Genomic DNA, 19,252 nt, shown 5'->3' on the forward strand with positions numbered 1-19,252 from the left:
GTCAGAATGGTTCTCCAGGCCTCTTCTTTCTCTTCTTCTACTTCCTGTTGTCCGCTGCTTGGAGCTTCTCTCTTCCCTCCCTGTATACTTAATTGCTTGCTGTTTCCCTGGTCTTCTTGCTTCCTTTTTTGCTAAGTTTCTTTTCTGCCCTCCCTTTTTTTATTTTTCCGTTTCTCCACCTACCTAGCCCTTGTCTTCAGTGTTTGTCTGTCTTGTTGGTTTTGTCTTGGTTCGTTTGTTGTCTTGCTTCAGAAGTTTACTGCCCAGAGGCTGCCAGCGCTACGTATTGTTCTGTTATCAGCTTCAGTTTTTCTTGTATGTTGTCCTTACAACATTTTTGTCTTCCTTTTGCTAACTGATATATCTGAGATTGCCTTTGTTTTTGATGTTTGAGCATTCTATGAACTGACTGAACAAGTCTTCTTTACTTTCTGTTGACACTGTCATGTATGCTCTGTATGTTATTTGGTTTGCCTTATACATAATAAAAGCTTTTTGAATGAGGAAAAAAAATGGCAATGTTTTGACCTGTAAAACCAGTAAAAGTCTGTATCTAGCTTATCAGAGAGCCTTACCGTTTATTTTTTGTTTTTCTTTCATTCGAAATATTGCCATTTTTTTTACACATGCGGCTGCAATAAAGAGGAAGAACTATTTTTGGAAATTGCTGGTGCGTTTTTATTTCTACCATTTTTCAACTGGACAGGGCCCAGCAAATCTAGATTGGCCTGCTCAGCCATTCACTGACTGAAAAAATAAGAGAGATCGCTCCATAGCGTAATACCGCAGGTATAGGTTCCAGGAGTAGAATAGGAAATGCCCTTACCAAATGCGGTTGTGTAAGCTCACACACAACAGTGGTCAGCATGAGTGAGAAATAGGATCCAGCCTGCAGCCTTTGCTAATTTTACCCAAATATCCAATTTTACCCAAATATCTTTGGTAAAATGAGGGTGCATGTTATAGGCCGGTGCGTGGTATACCCCGATAAATACAGTAATTTTATTACAAATTATAACAATAGCGCTAATGAAATTAAAAAATCTTAGAGAGGAACTGGTTCATTATCATGGCAGATCCTATACTGAATCAGATTGTTCCTAAGACTCCTGGTGTCACATATCGACGTGCTAAAAACCTAAAAAATGTATTGGCTCCGAGCAGACTTAAAGATATAGAGGAAAATAAGGATGAGAGTAGAGTAGAAGGATGTGTCCCATGCAACAAAAATCCCTGCTTGTGTTGTATTATGCTACAGGGTACCAGGATTTATAATTTTTCGTCTTTCCAAACCAAAAAGAAATATATAATAAAAGTTCTTGTTAGTTGCGGCTCGCAATTTACAATTTATTTACTGTCTTGCGCTTGCAATTTGCAGTATGTCGGTCGCACCGTGCAGACGCTGCAATCCCGTATGTGCAAACATAGGTCCAATAAAAAAAAAAAATATTTTGTTACATAGTGTTTCACGTCATTTCTCAATTATCCATAAAGGTGACATGAGTTCTTTAAAATTAATCATACTGGAACAAATTCCAGAAAATTGTCCCAATCGTTATCAACGTTTGATTAGTCGGGAATCATTCTGGATTCATAAACTGGTCACGTTATCCCCTCAGGGATTGAAAGAAACCATTGAGACTGTACGTTGAAAAATAAATCCTGATACCCTGTTCACATTGTGCGTTTTTCCAGTATGTATATTTTTTCATCTATGTTAATATATACATTTTTATTTATTTTTTTGCAAGTGTTATCTTGTACAGATTTTTTCTTCTTTGTAATACATGATTATTATTATTTTTCATTATTATTGTTCATCATTATTTCTGTGTATATATAGATTCTCCTTTTTTATTGATATACATATATATTCAGTATTTAAATATTACTTTATTAACCCCTTAAGGACGCAGGACGTAAATGTACGTCCTGGTGAGGTGGTACTTAACGCACCAGGACGTACATTTACGTCCTAAGCATAACCGCGGGCATCGGAGCGATGCCCGTGTCATGCGCGGCTGATCCCGGCTGCTGATCGCAGCCAGGGACCCGCCGGCAATGGCCGACGCCCGCGATCTCGCGGGCGTCCGCCATTAACCCCTCAGGTGCCGGGATCAATACAGATCCCGGCATCTGCGGGAGTTCGCGATTAAAATGAACGATCGGATCGCCCGCAGCGCTGCTGCGGGGATCCGATCATTCATAACGCCGCACGGAGGTCCCCTCACCTTCCTCCGTGCGGCTCCCGGCGTCTCCTGCTCTGGTCTGTGATCGAGCAGACCAGAGCAGGAGATGACCGATAATACTGATCTGTTCTATGTCCTATACATAGAACAGATCAGTATTAGCAATCATGGTATTGCTATGAATAGTCCCCTATGGGGACTATTCAAGTGTAAAAAAAAATGTAAAAAAATGTAAAAGTAAAAGTAAAAAAAAAGTGAAAAATCCCCTCCCCCAATAAAAAAGTAAAACGTCCGTTTTTTCCTATTTTACCCCCAAAAAGCGTAAAAAACATTTTTTATAGACATATTTGGTATCGCCGCGTGCGTAAATGTCCGAACTATTAAAATAAAATGTTAATGATCCCGTACGGTGAACGGCGTGAACGAAAAAAAATTAAAAAAGTCCAAAATTCCTACTTTTTTAATACATTTTATTAAAAAAAAAATTATAAAAAATGTATTAAAAGTTTTTTATATACAAATGTGGTATCAAAAAAAAGTACAGATCATGGCGCAAAAAATGAGCCCCCATACCGCCGCTTATACAGAAAAATAAAAAAGTTATAGGTCATCAAAATAAAGGGATTATAAACGTACTAATTTGGTTAAAAAGTTTGTGATTTTTTTTAAGCGCAACAATAATATAAGAGTATATAATAATGGGTATCATTTTAATCGTATTGACCCTCAGAATAAAGAACACATGTCATTTTTACCAGAAATTGTACGGCGTGAAAACAAAACCTTCCAAAATTAGCAAAATTGCGTTTTTCGTTTTAATTTCCCCACAAAAATAGTGTTTTTTGGTTGCGCCATACATTTTATGATATAATGAGTGATGTCATTACAAAGGACAACTGGTCGCGCAAAAAACAAGCCCTCATACTAGTCTGTGGATGAAAATATAAAAGAGTTATGATTTTTAGAAGGCGAGGAGGAAAAAATGAAAACGTAAAAATGAAATTGTCTGAGTCCTTAAGGCCAAAATGGGCTGAGTCTTTAAGGGGTTAAAATTTTTGTTATTTATTATATATTTGCTCCTTTTATTTTTTGTTAATAATTAATCTTTTTTTTTAATGATATATATGTATATGTACTTTTAATGTTATTCGTATACAGATTTTTTTATTTGCGGCAAGGTGTGCATCCATGCACACATATGCATATGTGTAATTTTTATACATATGTATACATTAATTGAGAGATTTATACGAATATAAATAGGAACAATAAATAAAAAATGAAACGGTTAAAGTTGGAAAATATTTGTAAAACTATTACATGTTATGAAAACTTTTTGACCCCTATAGCTATTATTTATTTGTGTACACAGATGCATACACATGCCGCAATTATTAGGTAGATTTTTAATTTTATTTTTATTATTATTTTTATTTCATTTATACTATACAATTTTTTTGCAATGATATTGATGGGGAGATGACTGGATAGACACACACACACATATATATATATATATATAAATATATACATATATATATATATATATATATATATATGTATACATATATATATATTTTTTTTTGTCATATACATTATATATATTTAGTATAGTTTATATATTACATATTATATTTCATTTAATTTATATTGTGTATGATGCACGCTAAGTGTGTTTTTTAATGTTTGGTTTGCCAAGTATACTCTTTAGGGAATGACTTGAGTCTATCTGTATTTTTCAATTTTATCTGGTGTGGTGCTGTGTGGCGTCCGTTGCTGCCGCGGCACCGTGTCTGTGGTGGGTGCGGCCCGGAGACTGGTTTGGGTGGCACTGGGGCCGCTCTGCCAGTGGGTCATTCCCCCTGTGGGCACTGGTGTCGCGGCGATGGTGGGCGCTGCCCAGTGCTACACCATTTTATGCTAGGGACGTTAGGGACCCACTCTTAATAGGTGGCCTTGACGTGGTGAGTGGGCTTTGTACCTTTTGATCAAAACGTATACTAACAACCTGTTCGTTTTTGAAATTATGCTGAGAAGCAATTAGATCATAATACAAAATTGTGGATGTGCGGCCATGTCTGTTTTTTCTAACAGGATTCACATTGTTGTATTCTATCCCCTCCTTTTTTTCTTTCTCTGTCAGGGAGGTCACTCATCATTTCCTGCAGGGCACAGTTTTCTTCGTTACACCCCAGCGCTGCAGGAAATGACGAGCCCACAAGACCCGACGCATCACCTGAGCCTGCCAAACGTGAAATATGAAAAATAGAAAAAGGAGGAAGAGGGGGGGAGCAATGATGGAGGGAATGATTGGCAGGGGGGGGATGATGAGCGGGGGGGGGGGGGGGTTGGAGGGGGTAATGATGAGGAGGGGGGTTTAATGATGAGCAGGGGGGTTAATAATGAGCAGGGGGGGTTAATGATGAGCAGGAGGGGTTAATGATGAGCAGGGGGGTTAATGATGAGCAGGGGGGTTTAATGATGAGCAGGGGGGTTAATGATGAGCAGGGGGGTTAATGATGAGCAGGGGGGGTAATGATGAGCAGGGGGGGTAATGATGATCAGGGGGGGTAATAATGAGCAGGGGGGTAACAATGAGCAAGGGGGGAATGATGAGCAAGGGGGGGAATGATGAGCAGGGGGGAGCATGATGAGCAGGGGGTAATAATGAGCAGGGGGGAATGATGAACAAGGGGGGAATGATGAGCAGGGGGTGGATGATGAGCAGGGGGGGTAATGATGAGCAGGGGGGAGCATGATGAGCAGGGGGTAATGATAAGCAGGGGGGATGATGAGCCGGGGGGAGAATGATGAGCAGGGGGGGAATGATGAGTAGGGGGGATGATGAGCAGGAGGGGGGGGGAATCATGAGCAGGGGAAAACATGGGAAAGGAGGTGGGGGGGTTAAATATGGCACAGAGGCTGATAAAAGGGGGAGGAAGGAGGGGGGGCAAACTGAGGATCAAGGGGAATCAAAGTTGGGGGGATGATGAGGTATATAGTTAAGAGCTATAGTCATTTATTTTACATTAATTTTCCCCCCTCAAATTTTCCTGTGAAAATGAGAGTACGTGTTATATGCCAGTGCGTGTTATACGCAGATAAAAACTGTAATTCCCCCTCCCCCACATTCAGCAGGACATCCCTGTGTCCTGAAAGATCTTTTCTGGACACAAGGATGTCTCGGTTACCTTTCTGTGGCCCCGCAATAACTTTCAAAACGCAGGGGCCGCTGGGAGGTAGCACACGCAGGGACATCACTGACGTCCCGTGCGTGCGCCCATTGGAGCGGAGCAATGAGGATGCACGCATGGTAAGTTACCTAAACGTCATCTTCAGTGCTCCGACCACCGCTCCTCCGGACCCGGGACCTACTGCTATGGCCCCTAGGACATAGCAGTAGATCATGACCCCGGACCAGAGGAGCGGTGGTCGGAGCACTGAAGTGGGGCAGTACACAGACATATAGTGGGAGATTTATCAAAACCTGTGCAAAGGAAAAGTTGCCCAAATGCCCATAGCAACCAATCAGATCGCTTCTTTCATTTTTAACAAGGCTTCTGCAAAAGGAAAGAAGCAATCGGATTGGTTGCTATGGGCAACTGGGCAACTTTTCCTCTGCACAGGTTTTGATAAATCTCCCCCAAAGTCTCCAGCCATACACTGTATATGGCTGGAGGCTGAATGTCTGAGGGGGACACTGCCAACGTAATGTGGGGGGACTACAACCTAATGCGGGGGAACTGCAACCTACTGTGGGGGAACTACAACCTAATGTGGGGCATGATGTTTGGCAGTATAATATACTGGGTACACAGGGTTTGGCAGTATAATATACAGGGTACACAGGGTTTGGCAGAATTATATTTAGGAAGCACTGTCTCTTGAAGGGTTATAATGAGTGTTGTCTTTATACAGAGGATGAGGATCGGCTGGCAGAGTGAGGAACCAATGATGTCCAGGCATCAAACTTTACAGAGGAAGATGGAGCTCGAAGAAGACCTGGCATCTCGACCAGATGAAGAAGAAAAGGAAAGACAACAGAGAAGACGTCTCCTGTGAGCCATTTTATGTTTGTGTATTCTCCTGACTGTCCCATTAGATCTCTCGTCACTTCTAAGTTTTGCAGTAATAATGGATGACAATGTACCCCAATTTGAGGCTCCAGCTATTACAAAACTACAACTCCTATAATGCCTGAAGCTCTCCAGACATAATGGGTGTTGTAGCTTTGCAACAGCTGGAAAGAGTGACTTGAACTGAAGTGATTTTAGATCATGCAGCCATTTTATTTTAACGGTTAACGGGGGCCTGACTCCTGTGACACCCACCAAAAAAAAAAAAAGGAGACATAGTCAATACCCAGGCTTATTTTTGGTCTCAGTCTGTTCCTTACTTGACAGGCCCGCAAGAGGTCTCAGTGGAAGAGAAGGGGGGGGGGGGGGGCATCATAATGAAGTGCTCCGTCTTCCAGGCAGTCTTAATCTGGCCCTGGTTACACCTTGTTCACACTGGTGTGGTGCTGTGCGTAGTCCGCTGCTGCCGCGGCGCCGTGTCTGTGGGGGGTGCGGCCCGGAGACTGGTTTGGGTGGCACTGGGGCCGCTCTGCCAGTGCTAAATTATTTTGTGCTAGGGACGTTAGGGACCCACTCTTAATAGGTGGCCTTGACGTGGCGGGTGGGCTTTGTACCTTTTGATCAAAACGTATACTAACAACCTGTTCGTTTTTGAAATTATGCTGAGAAGCAATTATATCATAATACAAAATTGTGGATGTCCGGCCATGTCTGTTTTTTCTATCAGGATTCACATTGTGTATTCTATCCCCTCCTTTTTTTTGTTTTTTCCACTTGGCCTGCACTCCTCCCCACCCCCTCAGCCCAACCCTATATAAGTAGCAGGTAGCTACACCTGGGCCCTTTCATTTTCTAGAAGTCTCCAAGTCTGACTGGGAGCACATGGTTAGTGTTGAGCGGCATAGGCCATATTCGAATTCGCGAATATCCGCGAATATATGGACGAATATTCGTCATATATTCGCGAATATTCGCATATTCGTTATATTCTCGTTTTATTTTCGCATATGCGAAAATCCGCGTGTGCGAAAATTAACATATGTGAATATTAGCATATACAAAATTAGCATACGTGAAAATTCGAATATGCGAAAATTAGCATATGCGCATTTTCGCATATGCAAATTTTCGCACGCCAGTCTCACACAGTAGTATTACAGCCTTCTTTACACCACACAAGCTGGAAGCAGAGAGGGGTGATCACTGTGATGTGTACTGTGAATAAAAAATTAAAAAATACTAATATTCGTAATTACGAATATATAGCGCTATATTCGCGAAATTCGCAAATTCGCGAATATGCGATATTCGCGAATAATATTCGAATTGTGAATATTCGCGAGCAACACTACACATGGTGTGCTGTTACACCTTGTTCACACTGGTGTGGTGCTGTGTGGTGTCCGTTGCTGCCGCGGCGCCGTGTCTGTGGAGGGTGCGGCCCGAAGACTGGTTTGGGTGCCACTGGGGCTGCTCTGCCAGTGGGTCGTTCCCCCTGTGGGCACTGGTGTCGGGGCGATGGTGGGCGCCGCCCAGTGCTACACAATTTTATGCTAGGGACGTTAGGGACCCACTCTTAATAGGTGGCCTTGACGTGGCGGGTGGGCTTTGTACCTTTTGATCAAAACGTATACTAACAACCTTTAAGTTTTTGAAATTATGCTGAGAGGCAATTAGATCATAATACAAAATTGTGGATGTGCGGCCATGTCTGTTTTTTCTACCAGGATTCACAACTTTGAAAGATGTTCTACCAAAAATTGCGCAAAAAAATGCAATTGCGCAAATATTTGCAGGGATATTTACAACATTGAAGTGGACAAAGATGTATCTTGGTCTGTAGGCAAGGGATCCATGGTAATTTCTTCTTCTATCAATAAGCAGGTGGCCACCATGGCATTCCGACATGGACAGCAGGAATAGGAGCAGAAAGCTGATTTTAGAGCAGTTGTAATTTCATTTTTCTGACACAGAGCTACATCTTACTTTCATTGACAGTAAACTGATAAAATTCCACTAGGTGGAGCTAAATAATACGTCATGTATAAGATGGATGAACCAAGCCAGGGCATAGGTAGGAAAGGCAACAGGGCATTTGCCCCAGGCCCTACTAGGAGGTACGGGAGTTTCTGCTGGGCCAAATGCTATCTCAGAACATCAACAACCACAGAGGAAATCACTGGATTTATAGGGGATCTGTAACCTCTCCTGACAGGGCTCTTGTATTCTGCAAAAAAGAAAATAGAGGGAGATTTATCCAAACCTGTGTAGAGGAAAAGTTGCCCAGTTGCCCATAGCAACCAATCAGATTGCTTATTTCATTTTTTTTGAAAGGCCTCTGAAAAATGAAAGAAGCGATCTGATTGGTTGCTATGGGCAACTGGTCAACTTTTCCTCTGGACAGATTTTGATAAATCTCCCCATAGTCTCTGTTTAGTTCAGTGCAGTTGTCAATTGTAGCAAAGAAGTGGTGTTAATGGTATAGGCATGGCAAGGTGGCAGTGGGAAAGGGAAGGTATCCCAATAATGGGGAACCACCCAGGGCCTCAGTCTTCTTAAAGGGAAATGTAAGTTGCAAAACATGCTACAATCTGTAGACACTGTGAGATAGCTGTTATGTCAATAAGGCACATAGAATTTTCAAAAGTGCTATTTGTGCTTCCAAAACTAAAAGAAAATGAAATGTTTATCTGCATCCAAGTGTCAGAGAGGCGATCCCAAACCCCTGAAGTGCCACAGGCTGGCAATCCTCCTCACTCCCCCTTCCATCCCTGTCATTCCTTGATTGGAAAATGAGGTTTGAATAGAAAAGCAAGGAGGGATAGAGAAGGGAGGAAAAGCCTGCAGCACCTCAGATGGCTCAGGACTCAGGACGGCTACTTTGACACTTGGTTTTAAATGCACAGACAGTAGTGTTGAAGGTACAATGTATTTTATTGATACAACAGGTATCTAGCAGTGTCTGCAGATCATAAGATGATTTGAAGATCACAGTTTCCCTTTATTCCAGCCCTGGAGACACTCTATGACTTTGGAAATCAACTAAAACTGCCCGGCCCGGCACCTCTTTGAAACAGATAAAAAAAAAAAAAAAATGCCTAACTGCACTAAGCTCCCTCTAGTGATGGCTTCATGATTTTATAATGTCTACTGTATTTAAGAACTTTTGAGCTTACTATCAGGACAACTGATCAGGAGTTTTCTCCATTATAAATATATATTAAGAAACTAATGAGCATACAATGTAGAACCTGTTTGAAGTCCCATTCCCTTTAAGGCTGTCAAAGTGGCAAAGCAATGATGTAGTTTGCATTAAAGAGGTTCTGCCATAGGATAGTCCCCCTTAAACCAGGGCATCACTTAGCTTTAATGTTGCCCAATTGGTGTTAGTGCACTCATTAAACTTCACTCCCAGGTCATTCAGAGGTATGCTGTCAGTCAGCTGATCCAGAAGGATTACGATGCTCGTATTTCAACACTCTTTGCGTATAAATGTCAGTATGTCAGCTGTATGAGGCCGTTAAGCAGTGAGGCACCCGCAGCTTATCATAGAGTATATAGGTTTGAATGATTTCCCAAATTGGAGTTCAAGGGGTTGTTCAATATGTGTAGTAGCAACCATAGGTACCTTTGAAATATAGCTATCAAATAAATGTACATAGGACTCCCTGGCATGTCTAGGTTAGTGAATAGTTGCAATCCCCATAATAAAAAATGTTTCTTAGAGCTATGAGTTGTGATGATCCTCTGTTAGTTCTGGTAATATATGAAGCAATTGACAACTAGGTGTTCCCCTTCAAAAGGGTGTGGTCTGAAACTATTTGGTACTGTAAGTGTCACACTGGGTAGGGATAATTGTGACCCTGAACTGACTCACACACTCTGTTCTTGCCCTTTGGGTTGCCCACCTCCAATTATGGTGCCAGTCCCTACTCTACTAAGATGCAGGGCATAGCGAAGTCAAAGTGACAAACGACACAGTATGGAAGTCAGGGCACAATAGAGTGAACAAACTACTGAACAGCAATAGTATCACTAACAGGGAATGCACAAACAAATGTATAATCAGGGTCAAACAAGCCAATTCAGTAACAGAGAGTGCAATGTAGTACAAAATCAGAAAGCAATAGAGTGGTGATGAAAATAGGCCAAGGTTATACACAACAAATGCAGAAATAGCAAACCAGAGCTAGGGACAAGGAAAAGATCCTTTATCATAGGCAATGATATAGCAGTAATACAGTAGTCTCATAATAGGCCTTGCACACCAGATAGCAGTAGGCAGTGGGCCCCAATAATATAGCCGTAGCCCCCCATAATAGGCCCCAGCCCCCTCCATATAGCAGTAGATCCCCCTCTCCCGAGAAATAGGCCCCTTATGTCCTATGTGTGTCAGTATCACTTTATAAACTTTCACTCACTGGTCAACAGTGGACTGGTGCTCTCTCACAGAAGAAACTGAAACAGTCAGATGGCCGCTCCCCTCTTCAGTGACATCAGGGCACTGCAACTGGGTGGCGGCGTTCTTCTTCCTGCACCAGCTCCTCCAGCGCAGATGTCAGGAGAGGGGACATGTTCCTCCCACAATGTACCCACTGTTACGCCGAGCGCTCCGGGTCCCCGCTCCTCCCCGGAGCGCTCGCTTCACTCTCCCTGCGGCAGCGCTCCGGTCACGTCCTCTGACCCGGGGCGCTGCGATTCCGCTGCCAGCCGGGATGCGATTCGCGATGCGGGTAGCGCCCGCTCGCGATGCGCACCCCGGCTCCCCTACCTGACTCGCTCTCCGTCTGTTCTGTCCCGGCGCGCGCGGCCCCGCTCCCTAGGGCGCGCGCGCGCCGGGTCTCTGCGATTTAAAGGGCCACTGCGCCGCTGATTGGCGCAGTGGTTCCAATTAGTGTGTTCACCTGTGCACTTCCCTATATCACCTCACTTCCCCTGCACTCCCTGGCCGGATCTTGTTGCACTTGTGCCTAGTGAAAGCGTTCCCTTGTCTGTTCCTAGTCCGTGTTCCTGACCTCCTGCCGTTGCCCCTGACTACGATCCTTGCCGCCTGCCCCCGACCTTCTGCTACGTCCGACCTTGCTTCTGCCTACTCCCTTGTACCTCGCCTATCTTCAGAATCTTCAGCAGCCAGAGAGGTAAGCCGTTGCTAGTGGATACGACCTGGTCACTACCGCCGCAGCAAGACCATCCCGCTTTGCGGCGGGCTCTGGTGAAAACCTGTAGTGGCTTAGAACCGGTCCACTAGCGCGGTCCTCTCCATCCCTCTCTGGCACAGAGGATCCACTACCTGCCAGCCGGCATCGTGACAGTAGATCCGGCCATGGATCCCGCTGAAGTTCCTCTGTCAGTTGTCGCTGACCTCACCACGGTGGCCGCCCAGCAAGCCCGACAGATCGCCCTTCTAACCCGTCAGCTGTCGGAAATGTCCACCATTTCGCACCAACTTCAGTCGCAACTTCTCCAGCAATCTTCTCCTCCGCCAGCTCCTGCACCTCCTCCGCAGCGAGTGGCCACTCCTAGCCTCTGCCTGTCCTTGCCGGACAAATTTAATGGGGACTCTAAGTATTGCCGTGGCTTTCTTTCGCAATGTTCCCAGCACTTGGAGATGATGTCGGACCAGTTTCCTACTGAAAGGTCTAAGGTGGCTTTCGTAGTCTGCCTTCTGTCTGGAAAAGCCCTGTCATGGGCCGCACCGCTCTGGGACCGCAATGACCCCGTCACTGCCTCTGTACACTCCTTCTTCTCGGAAATTCGAAGTGTCTTTGAGGAACCTGCCCGAGCTTCTTCAGCCGAGATTGCCCTGCTGAACCTGGCCCAGGGTGTTTCTTCCGTTGGCGAGTACGCCATTCAGTTCCGTGCTCTTGCTTACGAGTTGTCCTGGAATAGTGAGATTCTCTGCGCGACCTTTAAAAAAGGCCTATCCAGCAACATTAAAGATGTTCTGGCCGCACGAGAGACTCCTGCTGACCTACATGAACTCATTCATCTAGCCACTCGCATTGACATGCGTTCTTCCGGATGGCGTCTGGAGCTCCGCCTGGATATGGACTTTGTTCGCACGAAGCGTTTTTTCTCTCCGGCTCCTCTCTCCTCTGGTCCTCTGCAATCTGTTCCTGTGCTTCCCGCCGCGGAGGCTATGCAAGTTGACCGGTCTTGCTTGACACCTCAAGAGAGGACACGACGCCGCATGGAGAATCTTTGCCTGTACTATGCCGGTACCGAACACTTCCTGAAGGATTGTCCTATCCGTCCTCCCCGCCTGGAAAGACGTACGCTGACTCCGCACAAAGGTGACACAGTTCTTGATGTCAACTCTGCTTCTCCACGCCTTACTGTGCCTGTGCGGATATCTGCCTCTACCTTCTCCTTCTCTACTATGCTCTTCTTGGATTCCGGATCTGCAGGAAAATTTTTTTTGGCCTCTCTCATCAACAGGTTCTACGTTCCTGTGACCAGTCTCGCCAGACCCCTCTACATCTATTGTTTTTACAATAAAAGATTGGACTGTCTCATGCGTTTCCGCACAGAACCCCTCCTAATGTGCATCGGACCTCATCACGGAAAAATTGACTTTTTTTTCCTCAGGTTCTTTGGCCCCAAGAAGAGGGGGAGACCCAAGGGGGGGGGTACTGTTACGCCGAGCGCTCCGGGTCCCCGCTCCTCCCCGGAGCGCTCGCTTCACTCTCCCTGCGGCAGCGCTCCGGTCACGTCCTCTGACCCGGGGCGCTGCGATTCCGCTGCCAGCCGGGATGCGATTCGCGATGCGGGTAGCGCCCGCTCGCGATGCGCACCCCGGCTCCCCTACCTGACTCGCTCTCCGTCTGTTCTGTCCCGGCGCGCGCGGCCCCGCTCCCTAGGGCGCGCGCGCGCCGGGTCTCTGCGATTTAAAGGGCCACTGCGCCGCTGATTGGCGCAGTGGTTCCAATTAGTGTGTTCACCTGTGCACTTCCCTATATCACCTCACTTCCCCTGCACTCCCTGGCCGGATCTTGTTGCACTTGTGCCTAGTGAAAGCGTTCCCTTGTCTGTTCCTAGTCCGTGTTCCTGACCTCCTGCCGTTGCCCCTGACTACGATCCTTGCCGCCTGCCCCCGACCTTCTGCTACGTCCGACCTTGCTTCTGCCTACTCCCTTGTACCTCGCCTATCTTCAGCATCTTCAGCAGCCAGAGAGGTGAGCCGTTGCTAGTGGATACGACCTGGTCACTACCGCCGCAGCAAGACCATCCCGCTTTGCGGCGGGCTCTGGTGAAAACCTGTAGTGGCTTAGAACCGGTCCACTAGCGCGGTCCTCTCCATCCCTCTCTGGCACAGAGGATCCACTACCAGCCAGCCGGCATCGTGACACCCACAATCACAATGTCTCTTCTGGACCATCCCCCTTCCAGTGTGCAAGGAAATGGATAACATTTTGTACCTTACGACTATCCACAATACTGGAAAGTTGAATTTTTTGAGCAACAAAAAATGGAAACCATTTTAGATTTTAAATGACTTAGGTAAATTAAGTTTACAGCAGACTGAGGTCATTATTTGAGAGACTTCGTAGGGTCTGATAAAGAGTGGAGGCAATTTCCCTGAAGGTACCTCAGGTAAATTCTTAGTAGAGAGCTACACTTTATCTCCTACCACAAAACTAGAACCACAAGTATGTCTCTTGTTGGCTTTAACTAGTTGAGTTTTTTGGGCATTTCTTAGGTTCTCCGGAACACGAGCCCACACTGTGCACAGTGTTTGAACTGAAGAGTTAACCTCAGGTTTATCAGATGAAGTTCAGTGCATAAAGTAAACCTAGGATTAAAACCCATAGACACAAGAAAGGAGACATACCAATAGAAGAATTTGCACAATTTTTTATGGCAAAAATGAGACCCATTCTTCCAGCTAATCCAAGACATAACACCTTGTTCAACTTTTTGGTTCATCCTTTCAGTTGGTCCATTAGACTTGGGGTGACTGATTGAACAAATGGACAATGTGATCCCCAGTCTAGTATAAATGACAAATTGGTGCAAAGGAGTGTTTGGCGGCCTACTTTGGGTAGAGCCGTGGAAGCTTTTGTCCTTGCTTGTGAAACCTGTGTGCAAGCCAAAAACCCACATGAACATGTCATGAAGGCACATAGGCCCATATGGCATTGGTCGTCTAGGCTCAATGCATTACACTGCCACTCAGCCAATCGCTGACCGAAACGGGACTTCGCTGCAGCCAGGGATTTGCTGACAGGAATTATGACGCACTGACCACGGCCAACCTGGAAGAAGACGTCGGTGGAGGAGCAGAGCGAGATGCAGGAACACCAGATAAGCTGCCGCAAGTGAGTCCTGTATATTGTTTTATTTGCAGGCAGCCCGGGCATAATGGAAAAATAAAGTTTTAGTATGAACACAGCAACTGGTCTCTGGACTCGGGTGGACTTTAGCAATAGAAACTAGAGTTGCCTCAATCCAAAGCCAGGGCTTGGTTGTTTGCTTCACATCAGACTTTTTGCTTGATCTGGTACACTGAACTAGGCCTTATTCTCCTTAACCTGACGTGACCTAGAAGGAGGCAAACAGTCGTGTCTGCACACTACTCTGGCTAAATCTGGACTAACTGGTTCCAACCCTCTGGGGAGAGAGGGTTGGACTTGAGAGAGCCTTTCCTTAGACTTTCTAGCAATTTGTACATAAAACTACAATTTCTACATAAGACTAGTGTTCCATATATCCTTATAGACACAATCCACAAGTGTTGGAACCAAGGAGCAAAATATTTAACCCATGCAAACACTACACTGTATGCAGAGGTAACAATGTGACACAGAAAATATGAGATTATACATTTTTTACTTACACACATGATGCCTAGACACAAGTTAAGATACTTAGAAAGATAACTCCTCTGACACATGACAACTTTATAGTTAAGAAGATAGGAGGCAGAACCAGGACACTACAGTTACGCAAAATTTCATAACACAAAACTATTATATATGAATTGCACAAAACTATGCAAACATATTGTTTTGATTCACATGTATCAAACGAGGCATGGATTTAAAGGACAGGGACATAATACTACACCTCTATAAAGCACTGATACGGCCTCACCTGGAATATGCTGTTCATTTTTGGTAACCAGTCCATAAAAGGGACGTTGTGGAGCTGGAGAAGGTGCAGAGATGCGCAACTAAATAAATATGGGGCATGGACCATCTGGAACATCTCAGCTATGAGGAAAGGTTAAATGAATTACATTTGTTTAGTCTTGAGAAGGGACGTTTAAGGGGGGATATGATAAACGTATACAAATATATAAATGGCCCATACAAAAAATATGGGGAAATACTGTTCAAGGTTAAAGGGGTTATCCAGGAAAAAACTTTTTTTATATATCAACTGGCTCCAGAAAGTTAAACAGATTTGTAAATTAAAAAAATACAGTGTAGCCCGGACCTTCTAGGTGAGTATAAAATGGATATGCGTGGATCGTGCTTCAATAATAATTATCATTTATTTATAAAAATAAGATTTCACCACTTCTCACAGGGCCCTTGTGAGAAGAACATACATAATAAAAGGCAACCTAACAATGTATTAGTCTTGGTCCTGTCTACCAACTAATGAAGCGGTGAGGAATACCAACTCTAGCGCACGCCAGCGCCAGCAGTCCCCGGACACCATCACGATCTTCGGCGCCTGCCAGCGCCTTATTCGACAGCGACTGCCACCACGCTCAGACCCTACTGGACCAGGCTCACAATTGGAAGCACCGCACAGTGAACTGTGCACACTCAGCTATTGCGGGAGCAATATTCACCGCCTGAGCTACAATTTACAGACCGGTAACAATTTCTAATAATACAGACTGTTTGCTACTGTATCTAAAAAGGGACATATTTACCCTAAACATCTAGAAGAGCAACTTTCTAATATATCTGCATGGTACAGATCTTACTCTGCTATCTTATTCTATTACTCTATGCCAAGTGTATAATTTTAATACTATTGCCTAATACATTGTTAGGTTGCCTTTTATTATGTATGTTCTTCTCACAAGGGCCCTGTGAGAAGTGGTGAAATCTTATTTTTATAAATAAATGATAATTATTATTGAAGCACGATCCACGCATATCCATTTTATACTCACCTAGAAGGTCCGGGCTACACTGTATTTTTTGGTTTTCCTTTTCTAGCAATTAAGGTATAGTTGCTTGCCCCGTTGACCTCGGTGCGTAATAGTTGTGAGCTGCACACACCTACATAGTTTTTTCAGATTTGTAAATTACTTCTATTAAAAAATCTTAATCCTTTCAGTACTTATGAGCTTCTGAAGTTAAGGTTGTTCTTTTCTGTCTAAGTGCTCTCTGATGACACGTGTCTCTGGAAACGCCCAGTTTAGAAGAGGTTTGCTATGGGGATTTGCTTCTAAACTGGGCGGTTCCCGAGACACGTGTCATCAGAGAGCACTTAGACAGAAAAGAACAACCTTAACTTCAGAAGCTCATAAGTACTGAAAGGATTAAGATTTTTTAATAGAAGTAATTTGCAAATCTGTTTAACTTTCTGGAGCCAGTTGATATATATAAAAAAGTTTTTTTTACTGGATAACCCCTTTAAACCCTTAATTACTCAGCGTTTTTCCGTTTTTGCATTTTCATTTTTTCCTCCTTACTTTTAGAAAATCATAACTCTTTCAATTTTGCTCCTAAAAATCCATATGATTGCTTATTTTTTGGGCCATCAATTCTACTTTGTAATTACATCAGTCATTTTACCCAAAAATCTATGGCGAAACGGAAAAAATAAATCATTTTGAGACAAAATTTAAAAAAAAAAACGCCATTTTGTAATTTTTGGGGGCTTCCGTTTCTACACAGTAAATTTTTCAGTAAAAATGACACCTTATCTTTATTCTGTAGGTCCATACGATTAAAATGATACCCTACTTATATAGGTTTGATTTTGTCGTACTTCTGGAAAAATCATAACTACATGCAGGAAAATTTATACGTGTAAAATTGTCCTCTTCTGACCCCTATAACTTTTTTATATTTTTCTGCGTATGGGGCGGTATGAGGGCTCATTTTTTGCGCCGTGATCTGAAGTTTTTAGCGGTACCATTTTTGCATTGATAGGACTTATTGATCTTTTTATTCATTTTTTCATGATATAAAAAGTGACCAAAAATGCACTATTTTGGACTTTGGAATTTTTTTGCACGCACGCCATTGACCGTGCGGTTTAATTAACTATATATTTTTATAATTCGGACATTTCTGCACGCGGCGATAGCACATATGTTTATTTTTATTTACTCTGGGTTTTTTGGGGGGGAAAAGGGGGGTGATTCAAACTTTTAATAGGGAAGGGGTTAAATGATCTTTATTCACTTTTTTTCACTTTTTTTTTGCAGTGTTATAGCTTCCATAGGGACCTATAACACTACACACCCTGCAGCTGTTCGGGATGCCGCGATTACGCCGCGGTGATCCCGAACAGCTCCCTGAGCTAACCGGCATGGTTTCACTTTCACTTTAGATGCGGCGTTCAACTTTGAACGCTGCGTCTAAAGGGTTAATTGTGTGCGGCGGCGCAATCAATGCCGCGCGCTATTAACCACTGGTCCCGGCCATTGTTAGAGGCTGGGCCCGACGCGCCGTGGCCCCGCGTTATAGATCGGGAGCGGACTCATGACGCACCCGTACGTCATGAGTCCTTAAGGGGTTAAACCCCCTCAAAGGACAAGGGGGCACTCCCTTCATCTGGAGAAGAAAAGGTTTGGTCTCAAGGGGCGACACACCTTCTTTACCATAAGAACTGTGAACTTATGGATCAGTCTACGTCAGGAACTGGTCACAGAAGAAACAGTTGAAACCTTTAAAACAGAGTTAGATAAATTCCTGGAATAAAATAACATTAAGGCTTATGCAGAAATATAAAATCACATCCCTTCCGCTTCATCCCACCACACCCCTTCTCTTTAATTCCGTGGTTGGACTTGATGGACGTATGTCTTATTTCAACAATACTAACTACAGTCATGGCCGTAAATGTTGGCACCCCTGAAATTTTTCAAGAAAATGAAGTATTTCTCACAGAAAAGGATTGCAGTAACACGTTTTGTTATACACATATTTATTCCCTTTGTGTGTATTGGAACTAAACCAAAAAAGGGAGAAAAAAAGCAAATTGGACATAATGTCACCAAATTCCAAAAATGGGCTGGACAAAATTATTGGCACCCTTTCAAAATTGTGGAAAAATAAGTTGGTTTCAAGCATGTGATGCTCCTTTAACCCCTTGGGAGGGTTTTTCCGTTTTTACACTTTCGTTTTTTCCTCCTTACCTTTTAAGAAATCATAACCCTTTCAATTTTGCACATACAAATCCATTTTGTAGGTCCATACGATTAAAATGATTCCCTACTTATATAGGTTTGATTTTGTCGCACTTCTGGAAAAAATCATAACTACATGCAGGAAAATGTATACGTTTAAAAATGTCATCTTCTGACCCCTATAACTTTTTTATTTTTCCACGTACGGGGCAGTATGAAGGCTAATTTTTTTCCATGATCTGAAGTTTTTAGCGGTACCGTTTTTGTATTGATCTGACTTTTTGATCGCTTTTTATTCATTTTTTTCATGATATAAAAAGTGACCAAAAATATGCTATTTTGGACTTTGGAATTTTTTTGCGCATACGCCATTGACCGTGCGGTCTAATTAACAATATATTTTTATAATTCGGACATTTCCGCAAGCAGCGATATCACATATGTTTATTTTTATTTACACTGGGGTTTTTTAAATGGGAAAAGGGGGGTGATTCAAACTTTTATTAGGGAAGGGGTTAAATGATCTTAATGAACTTTTTTTTTTTTCACTTTTTTTTTGCAATGTTATAGCTCCCATTGGGGGCTATAACACTGCACACACTGATCTTTTACATTGATCATTGGTTTCTCATAGGAAACCATTGACCAATGATTCTGCAGCTTGA

Source organism: Hyla sarda, chromosome 3, assembly GCF_029499605.1.
Source record: "Hyla sarda isolate aHylSar1 chromosome 3, aHylSar1.hap1, whole genome shotgun sequence".
Classification (NCBI taxonomy): Eukaryota; Metazoa; Chordata; class Amphibia; order Anura; family Hylidae; genus Hyla; species Hyla sarda.